Source organism: Lepus europaeus, chromosome 21, assembly GCF_033115175.1.
Source record: "Lepus europaeus isolate LE1 chromosome 21, mLepTim1.pri, whole genome shotgun sequence".
NCBI classification, from domain to species: Eukaryota; Metazoa; Chordata; class Mammalia; order Lagomorpha; family Leporidae; genus Lepus; species Lepus europaeus.
In genome coordinates, this window is record NC_084847.1 from 9,694,052 (window position 1) to 9,703,753 (window position 9,702).

At 50.9% G+C, this 9,702-nt stretch overlaps 1 protein-coding gene across 1 annotated transcript in view; it reads left to right on the forward strand.

The window, feature by feature from the left end:
* The window catches only part of TNFRSF17 (TNF receptor superfamily member 17), a 46,840-nt gene that overhangs the window by 14,158 nt on the left and 22,980 nt on the right, over positions 1-9,702 (forward strand). The window lies entirely within an intron of this gene.

Consider the following 9,702-nt stretch of genomic DNA (forward strand, 5'->3'; position numbering starts at 1 on the left):
AAGTTTTCACTTAGCTGGTTTCAATTCATTCCAAATTTGGGCAGGAAATTGCTATCAGTCCCTTAACTGCGTTCCGATCCTTCTTCCGCCCTCCTGCCTTCTGCATATTGTTTCCATAAATAACACCCATGTCGACGTGTGCTCCCCTTGTGCAATCTTGTCTGCTTTTACAAAATTAATCGGTTTGTCTTGTAATCGAAAGGTAAAATAACTGTACCTGTCTCTGGGATACCGTGTAGTATTTGCGTCCACGTGCACACTGTCCAAGGATCAGCTCAGGATGCTTAGTTTATCCACAGTCTCAAACACCTATCACTTCTTGCTTATGAGAACACCCAAATCTCCTCTTCTAGCTATTCTGATGTACACAGGAACTTCAAAAAGTTTGTGGAAAATGATATTAGAAGATATATTAATTTTGTTACAAAACTATGTTTGAAAAAAACCCCATGGAAGTGGGTATTATGAAAAACAATGATGCACAGGTTTCAAAATTTTATTGCACCAACATAAATTTATCTTTTTATTTATTATAAATAAATAAAAATATTTATTTATTTGAAAGGTAGCATGACACAGAGAGGGAGAAGGAGAGACAGAGTGGGAGAGAGATCTCCCCTCTGCTTGTTCCCTCCCCAGATGGTCACAATGGCGGGGGCCAGACTAGACCAAAGCCAGGAGCCTGCAACTCCACTGGGTCTCCCATGTGGGTGTGAGCAGCCCAAGTACCTGGCCCATCATCTGCTGCCTTTCCCAGCGCATCAGCAGAGAGCTGGATGGGAATCGGAGCAGCTGGGACTCACGTGAGGTGCTGGCATCACAGGCTGCTTCTTCAACGGCTGTGCCACCATGCTGGCCTCCCAATCTGTAACTTTAGTGGGCTTCATTGCAGGGGAGCCAGGCCCTGTGCAGTGGTAGGAACAGGTTCTCTGCTGGCCATGTCCCTGGGAGGGCCCTGCAGCCGGCCTTGCCTGCCCACGGAAGCAGCCCCAGTTGCAGCCATCTCAGGATGTGGGGAGCAGACAGACCACAGAGGGGCGGGCTGTTCGTTAGGAGGCAGAGGGCTGCAGCCGTCACCTGGCCCTCTCATCCTGAGCCATGTGAGCCACATGGGTGCCCTACCTTGACGCTGCACTGCCCCATGCCCCCGAGGCCCTCAGGCTGGCGGTACGCTACGTGTGCGCACATTTTACCCAAGACGATTAGGAGGCTCTCAGAGTCAGGACTCACTGCAAGTCTTGCATGTAGCAAGTCATGAAGCCCAGATCTGGCATTCAGGTGTGTCTGACCCAAGGCCCTTGTTCTTGCTCTTATCTTGACATTCGTTTTTTCACATCGATGAAGCAGAGAGAGAGAGAGAGAGAGAGAGAGAGAGAGAGAGAGGTCAAAGCACAGGGAGGCCAGAGCAGAGAGGCTCCTAGGAAAATCCACCTCCGAGACCCGGTCTGGGGACTCCCTGGACTCCCTAGAGAAGCAGGGTGAGGTAGGAGACGGTGTGAACATTGTCCAGTGACACTTTTCCAGGAATACGTAGGTCCAGGCAATGGAAACTTCTAGAAGGAAAGTCTGCCAGTGGGGAATGACTTGTGGCCTCTTTTGGGGTCCAGCTCAGTGGTAGGCCATGTTGGGGGCTTTGGAACTGCCCCATGCCAAAGAGGGGACATTTACCCACAGCCCTGCCGAGTCAGGATACCTGACCCACGTGGCGGCTGGGGCTCGGTCTACCCTGCCCGCTGCCTCAGGACTCTGGGCCATCACTGGAGGGGTGAAGGAACTTCAAAACGTTCACCCAAAAGGGAATAAAACTCACGTGCATTTTGGTGCCAAAAAGCCCTTGCAGTTTTCTCATGATATACATTTCCATGAATTTTATTATTGTTACTTAAAGATTTATTTATTTATTTGAAAGGCAGAGTAACAGAGGGAAAGAGTGACAGAGGGCCGGCGCCGTGGCTCAACAGGCTAATCCTCCGCCTTGCGGCGCTGGCACCCAGGGTTCTAGTCCCGGTTGGGGCGCTGGATTCTATCCTGGTTGCCCCTCTTCCAGGCCAGCTCTCTGCTATGGCCCGGGAGTGCACTGGAGGATGGCCCAAGTCCTTGGGCCCTGCAACCCATGGGAGACCAGGATAAGCACTTGACTCCTGCTTTGGGATCAGCGCAGTGCGCCGGCCATTGGAGGGTGAACGAACGGCAAAAAGGAAGACCTTTCTCTCTCTCTCTCTCTCACTGTCCACTCTGCCTGTCAAAAAAAAAAAAAAAAAAAAAAAAAAAAAAAGAAAGAGTGACAGAGAGATCTTCTATCTGCTGGTTCACTCCCCAAATGGCCGTTAACAGTTGGAGCTGGGGCAGGCTGAAGCCAGGAGCCAGGAGCCAGGAACTTCTTCCAGGTCTCACACATGGTGGCAGGGCCTCAAGTACTTCGGTCATCTTCCTCTGCTTTCCCAGACCATTGGCAGGAAGCTGGATCTGAAGTGGAGCAGCTGGGAACTGAACCAGCCCCCATGCCGGTGCTGGCTTAATGTGTTTAATCTGCTTATTTTTTAAGTTTGCTTTTTGGGAGCTGACATTATGGCACAGTGCTTTGGGCTGTTTCTTGAACACTAGCATCCCACATCACAGCACTGATTTGAATCTTGGCTGCTCTGCTTCTGATCTAGCTCCCTGCTGATGAGCCTGGGAAAGCAGCAGAGGATGGTCCTAGTGCTTGGACCCCTTTACCCAAGTGAGACACCCGGATGGAATTCTTGGCTCCTGGCTTTGGGCTGGCCTAGAGCTGGGTGTTGTAGCCCTTTCAGGTATAAACCAGTGGATGATTCTCCTCTTTCTGTCACTTTAACTTTCAAATAAATAAATCTCTCTCTTTTTTTTTTTATCTGACAGATAGAGTTAGACAGAGAGAGAGAGAGAGAAAGGTCTTCCTTCCGTTGGTTCACCCCCTCAAATGGCTGCTACGGCCAGCGCTGAGCTGATCCGAATCCAGGAGCCAGATGCTTCTTCCTGGTCTCCCATGTGGGTGCAGGGCCCAAGCACTTGGGCCATTCTCCACTGCACTCCTGGGCCACAGCAGAGAGCTGGACTGGAAGAGGAGCAACTGGGACTAGAACCTGGTGCCCATATGGGATGCTGGTGCCGCAGGCGGAGGATTAACCAAGTGAGCCACGGTGCTGGCTCCCAAATAAATAAATCTTTTTTTCTTTTTCTTTTTTTTTTTTTTTTTGACAGGCAGAGTGGATAGTGAGACAGAGAGAGACAGAGAGAAAGGTCTTCCTTTTTGCCGTTCGTTCACCCTCCAATGGCCGCTGTGGCTGGCGCATCACGCTGATCTGAAGGCAGGAGCCAGGTGCTTCTCCTGGTCTCCCATGGGGTGCAGGGCCCAAGCACTTGGGCCATCCTCCACTGCCTTCCCGGGCCATAGCAGAGAGCTGGCCTGGAAGAGGGGCAACCGGGACAGAATCTGGCGCCCCAACCGGGACTAGAACCCGGTGTGCCGGCGCCTCAAGGCGGAAGATTAGCCTAGTGAGCCCAAATAAATAAATCTTTAAAAAAATATTTTTATTTATTTCAGGGGTGGGGTGGGGGAGAGGGACAAAGAGAGAGAGAGAGAGAGAGAGAGAGAGAGAGAGAGAGAGAGAGAGAGAAAACTCCCATCTGCTGGTTTACTCCCCAAACACCTGCAACAGCCAGAGCTAGTCTGAGGGGAAGCCTGGCACAGGGAATGTGATCCAGGCCTCCCAGTGGGTGACAGGCAGGATAGGGAGAGCGCTGGCTTGGTCAATATTTGGCCTAGGCAGGTGAGCTGGTATGCAGCACACACTAAGGAAGTCACCACTATCTCTTAGCAAGAGTCAGACCCTTCCCAGCAAGGGTTAAGCAGCCAGGCCCCAACTACCTCCTGACGCAGAACAAATAAGACAAGAACAGTTTCTGCTGAATCCAGCAGGGATCTTGACCTCTGATCGACCTTTGTTTCATTCCAGTAGTGAAAAACATTCTCCTGGAAGGAGACTTCAGATACTAATGAAACACAATGTATGTTAGTGCTGCTATCGCAACACAGGCCTCCCTAAACGTGGTGAAGGGCGCCCCCCAGAGCTGTGGAAACATGACAAGAGTGGCGCTCAGGCCCCGGACCTGGCAGAAGACGGAGCCTGGCCTGCCTGTGGGATGTGTACTTCTGCTCTGTCCATGCAGCCCTTTTTCCCACTGGCCTCTGTCTATGACCTGGGCTCCTGGGCCCCTCTCTGGGCCTGCAGCATCTGTAACAGCAGGAACTGTTACCTGAGCCCTCACTGGGTCTGCACCAGCAGGGAGCTGGAGTTGGGAGCCGGAGCAGGGACTTGAACGCCGGCACTCGATGTGGGACACAGGTGCCTTAACTGTTGAGCTGAACGATTTTCCACCAATGAGGTAGAAAGGCACGCTCTGCTTGCGACTGCCAGTGTGAAACCATGCCCAGAGACGGATTCCACTGCATTAAATACAGGCGCCTAAGGAGGGAGATTTCCGAGTGGGAGGGTTTTTTTTTTTTAACATTTACTATTTTTCAAGAGTTTTATTTGAAAGGCAGAGCAAAGCACACATACATTGGAAGAGAGAGAGAGAGAGAGAGAGATCGTTCATGTGCTGGTTCACTCTCCAAATGGTCACAACAGCCCGAGCTGGGTCAGGATGAAGCCAGAAGCCAGGAACTCCATCCAGGTTTCCAACATGGGCAGCAAGGGCCCAAATACTTGGTTCATCATCTGCTGCCTTCCCAGGCACATTAGCAGGAAGCTGGATTGGAAGCAGTCCATATGGGATGCCAGTTGTTGGTGAAATGTGCTGTCTTACCTAACAGCGCCATCTTGGGCTCTGGCCCAGGCACCAGCCTATACACTCAGTTCAGCCTCTCCAGGACCCAGCCTGGCTTATTAGGAGTCAGGTGAGCAAATGACCCAGCCACAGGAGTCAGCTGCACCCCACCCTAACGGGACTCGTTGCTCCCACCTTCCTACCCCCTGCAAGACTACAACAGGACCTGCTTCGCACACACGCGCACTTTTGTTCTCTCTTGACCTCTCTCCCTTTCTGCCCCTCCACCCTCTCCCTCCAGCCAGTCAGGTTTCCCCCACCTGACAATAAACCTTCTCTTCAATTCCTGTGTTTGGTGTGTTTTGTGGTGGCCTTTCACCAGTGTCACAAGCAATGGCTTACCCTGCTGAGCCACAATGCCAATCAATTTTTTTTTACAAGGCTTTTATTTATTTATTTGAAAGACAGTTACAGAGAGAGAGGGAGATAGATCTTCCTTCTCCTGATTCACTACCCAAGTGGCTGCAACAGCTAGGGCTGGGCTAGACTGAAGCTGGAAGCCAGGAGCTTCTTCCGGGTCCTACATGTGTGGCAGGGGTCCAAGCACTTGGGCCATCTTCTGCTGCTTTCCCAGGTGCATAAGCAGGGAGCTGGATCAGAAGTGGAGCAGGGGCTGGCACCGTGGTGTGGCAGGTAAAGACACTGCCTGCAGTGCCAGCATCCCATATGGGTGTCGATTCGAGTCCTGGCTGCTCTCTGCTATGGCCTGGGAATGTAGTAGAAGATGACCCAAGTGCTTGGGCCCCTGCACCCACATGGGAGACCCAGAAGAAACTCCTGGCTTCAAATCAGTGCAGCTCTGGCCATTGTGGCCATTTGGAGAGTGTGTCAGCAGATGGAAGATCTCTCTCTCTCTGCCTCTCTGTAACTCTGCCTTTCAAATAAATAAATCAATCTTAAAAAAAAAAAAAAAAAAGAGGCCGGCGCTGTGGCTTAACAGGCTAATCCTCCACCTTGCGGCGCCGGCACACCGGGTTCTAGTCCTGGTTGGGGCGCCGGATTCTATCCCGGTTGCCCTTCTTCCAGGTCAGCTCTCTGCTATGGCCCGGGAAGGCAGTAGAGGATGGCCCAAGTCCTTGGGCCCTGCACCCGCATGGGAGACCAGGAGAAGCACCTGGCTCCTGGCTTCGGGCCAGCGTGATGCTGCAGCGGCCATTGGAGGGTGAACCAACGGCAAAAAGGAAGACCTTTCTCTCTGTCTCTCTCATTATCCACTCTGCCTGTCAAAAAAAAAAAAAAAAAAAAAAAGAATAAAAGAAGTGGAGCAGACAGCCACAAATAGGTGCCCAAATAGGATGTGGACCTCACAGGTCCACAATGCTGTCATAATGTCATAATGCTGGCCCCTGGCCCCTCAATCTTTTAAAATGTTTCTATTTATTTATTTTATTCATTTGAAAGAGAGAGACAGAAGTTTCCCATCCACTGGTTCACTCTCCAAATGCAACAGTCAAGGTAGGGCTAGGCCAAAGGTAGGAGCCTGGAATTCAATCTATGTCTTCCACGTGAAGGACCAAATCCTTGAATCATCACCTGCTGCCTCCCAGGGTGCACGTGAGCAAGAAGCTGGAATGGGAAGTAGAGCCAGGGCTCGAACCCAGGCATTCCACATGGGATGAGGACAGCCCAAGCTGTAGGTTAACTGTCACATCAAAGGCCCTCCCCCTGCCTTTGAGATACTGCAAGAACCGTCAAACACCTCCTCCTCTTTTTAATACAAATCTGATCTCAGTGTTTTACTTTAATTCTTTTACTCTTGTTGCCCCATATGAGGGGACTTCAAAAATTTCATGGAAAAATTGAGTCAAAAGATAAGTTTATTTTGGTGCAAAAAATTGTGAGCTCCATTTTTTTCACTATATATGCATTTTCCATAAATTTGTTGAAGACCGCTTGTGTTTGTTGCTGGCCTTGGGCAAGCTCCGTGACAACCTCTCACTCTCCTCTTCTGTGGGATGGGAGTAATAATTGCACCTGCCTCACCCGGCTGAAGCAAAGATGGACTGAGGATCAGGCCAACCTTGGCGCACAAGGTCCCGCCCATCACCAGAGCCCTGTAGGTGCGAGCTTTCCTTTCTCAGGTCAGCATGAGTTTTGGATTAAGCGTGGAAACGAGGCTTCATAAAACGAGTCCTCTGTGAAAATGGGGTGGGGGGGAATCGCATACCCAAAGCTGGCTTGCCCAGCAGCGGGCATTGTGGTGAGGTGGGTTCTACTGCTGCTGACTGCTCCGCTGCCGATCCAGCTCCCTGTTAAGGGCCCTGGGAAGTCAGCCGAGGATGGTCCAAGTGCTCGGGCACCTCCCACACTCACAGGAGACTGGGAAGAAGCTTCTGGTTCCTGGCTTCGGCCTGGCCCAGCCCCAACCATTGCAGCCATTTGTGAAATGAACTAGTAGATGGAAGATCTCTATCTCCCTCTCTGCAATTCTTCTTTCAAATAAATACATGAAGCTTTAAAAATAAAATGAAATGATGAAAAAGCAAAGTGTTTTTTTTTTTTGCTTTCTGGCCTGTTACAGTTTGCAGAAGACATCTAGTCAGGAAGCATACGTTTGTGTGTTGTTACACGCACAGGGAAAATACACTGAGTGAGGGGCTGGCGCTGTGGCGCAGCAGGTAAAGCCACTGCCTGCAGTGCCGGCATCCCATATGGGCGCCGGTTCAAGTCCTGGCTGCTCCACTTCTGATCCAGCTCTCTGCTAAGGTCTGGAAAAGCAGTAGAAGATGGTCCAAGTCCTGGGGCCCCTGCACCCACGTGGGAGACCCCGGGGAAGCTCCCGGGCTTTGGATTGGCCCAGCTCTGGCCGTTGTAGCCACTTGGAGAGTGAACCAGTGGATGGAAGACCTCTCTCTCTCCCTCTCTGCCTTAGCCTCTCTGTAACTCTACCTTTCAAATAAATAAATAAGTAATCTTTAAAAAATACATTGAATGAAAGATTTCAAGTAGGCTCACATTTCTATCAAAATCATGTCATCAGTACCATGGCTCTGAGTTGCTTTCTATTTCTGAAACTTTTTTTTTTTTTTTAAGATTTATTTTATTTATTTGAAAGACAGAGTTACAGAGAGAGAGGTCTTTCATCTGCTGGTTCACTCCCCAGATGGCTGCAATGGCTGTAGCTGTGCTGATTCAAAGCCAGGAACCAGGAGCCTCCTCGGGGTCTCCCATGTGGGTGCCATGGGCCCAAGCACTTGGGCCATCTTCTACTGCCCTCCCAGGCCATAGCAGAGAGCTGGATTGGAAGAGGAGCAGCTGAGACTAGAACCAGTGCCCATGGGATGCCGGCACTTCAGGCCAGGGCTTTAACCTGCTGCGCCACAGCGCCAGCCCCTCTGAAATCTTCTTAATCAGGAAATTAAATAAAAAAGTATTCAAAATGCATAGTAACACATTTCAGAGCAATTGAAAAATCTAATGTGTGCAAATTATTCATATATTCATCATTTTATTATAGCACATCCGATTTGGGGAATCAAGTGTAGGATAAAGGGGACATTCATTAGCTGCTAAAAAAGTCCCCTACATCTGACGGATTTGAACATCGTAACTAGCCTCCCACCGACACAGAGCTCCCGCTGTTCAACACGGCTGGTGGTTCTCCAAGACTGATTGCCATGGGGACTTCTCTGCTTAGGCACTGAACCACAGAGGGGGAGCCCAGCTGCTTTTCTGAAGCTGTTTTGTTCGATTTTGAAAGTTTTAAAACTAGATCCAGGCCGGCGCCGTGGCTCAACAGGCTAATCCTCCGCCTTGCGGCGCCGGCACACCAGGTTCTAGTCCCGGTTGGGGCACCGATCCTGTCCCGGTTGCCCCTCTTCCAGGCCAGCTCTCTGCTGTGGCCCGGGAGTGCAGTGGAGGATGGCCCAAGTGCTTGGGTCCTGCACCCCATGGGAGACCAGGAGAAGCACCTGGCTCCTGGCTTCGGATCAGCGCGGTGCGCTGTCCACAGCGTGCCGGCCGCGGCGGCCATTGGAGGATGAACCAATGGCAAAGGAAGACCTTTCTCTCTGTCTCTCTCTCTCTCACTGTCCACTCTGCCTGTCAAAAAATAAAAAACAAAACAAAACAAAAAAACTAGATCCAGCCAGGAAGGGAGTGATGGAAAGAAAAGAGAAATTTGAGTGTGTACGCCTTGGTATTACGGCGGGCCCACGGAGCTTCCAGCACCAGGAGCGTGTTGTCAGTTGTCATTTATTAAAGTGAGGAATTCTTCTAAAGATTAGCAGGAGAAACAGAGGCTGTTGGCCAAAGGGTGGTGACCTGGGAGGGTAGACTTGGGACCTCGGGCAGGATTGTGACTCCAGTGTGTCCCCTGGAGTTCACGTGCCGGCAGCTTAATTCCCATGGCAACCGTACAGAGATGTGGGGCCTTTGAGAGGTGACCGGATCATGTGGACACTGCCCTCGTGGCCAGGTTAATACCACTGTCATGGGACTGGGCTTGTTAATGTGAAAACAGGTTCCTTATAAAAGGGTTAGTTGGTCCGTGTTCCCTTGCTCTCTGGCCCTTCTAGTTTCCGCCAAGGGAGCACCCAGCAGGGAGGCCCCCAGCTGATGTCAGCCCCTTCATCTTGGGCTTCCCAGCCTCTCAAGCCACGAGAAATCACTTTCTGCCCCAGAAAATTACCTGGTGTGGTCTGTTAAAGTTGCACAAAATGGCCTGAGACAGGTAGCTTTCTCCTGTTTGTCCGATGTGTGTGCACACACTTGTGTGCACGTGTATACACATAGGCACCTGTGTGTATGTGCACGTGTGGGTGTTTGGTGACTTTCCCGCCTTGCAGTGTCTCTATTTCTGACCCCACCTCAGCAGAAGTTGTGGGCCCTTGGGTTCTCGGAATCACATGG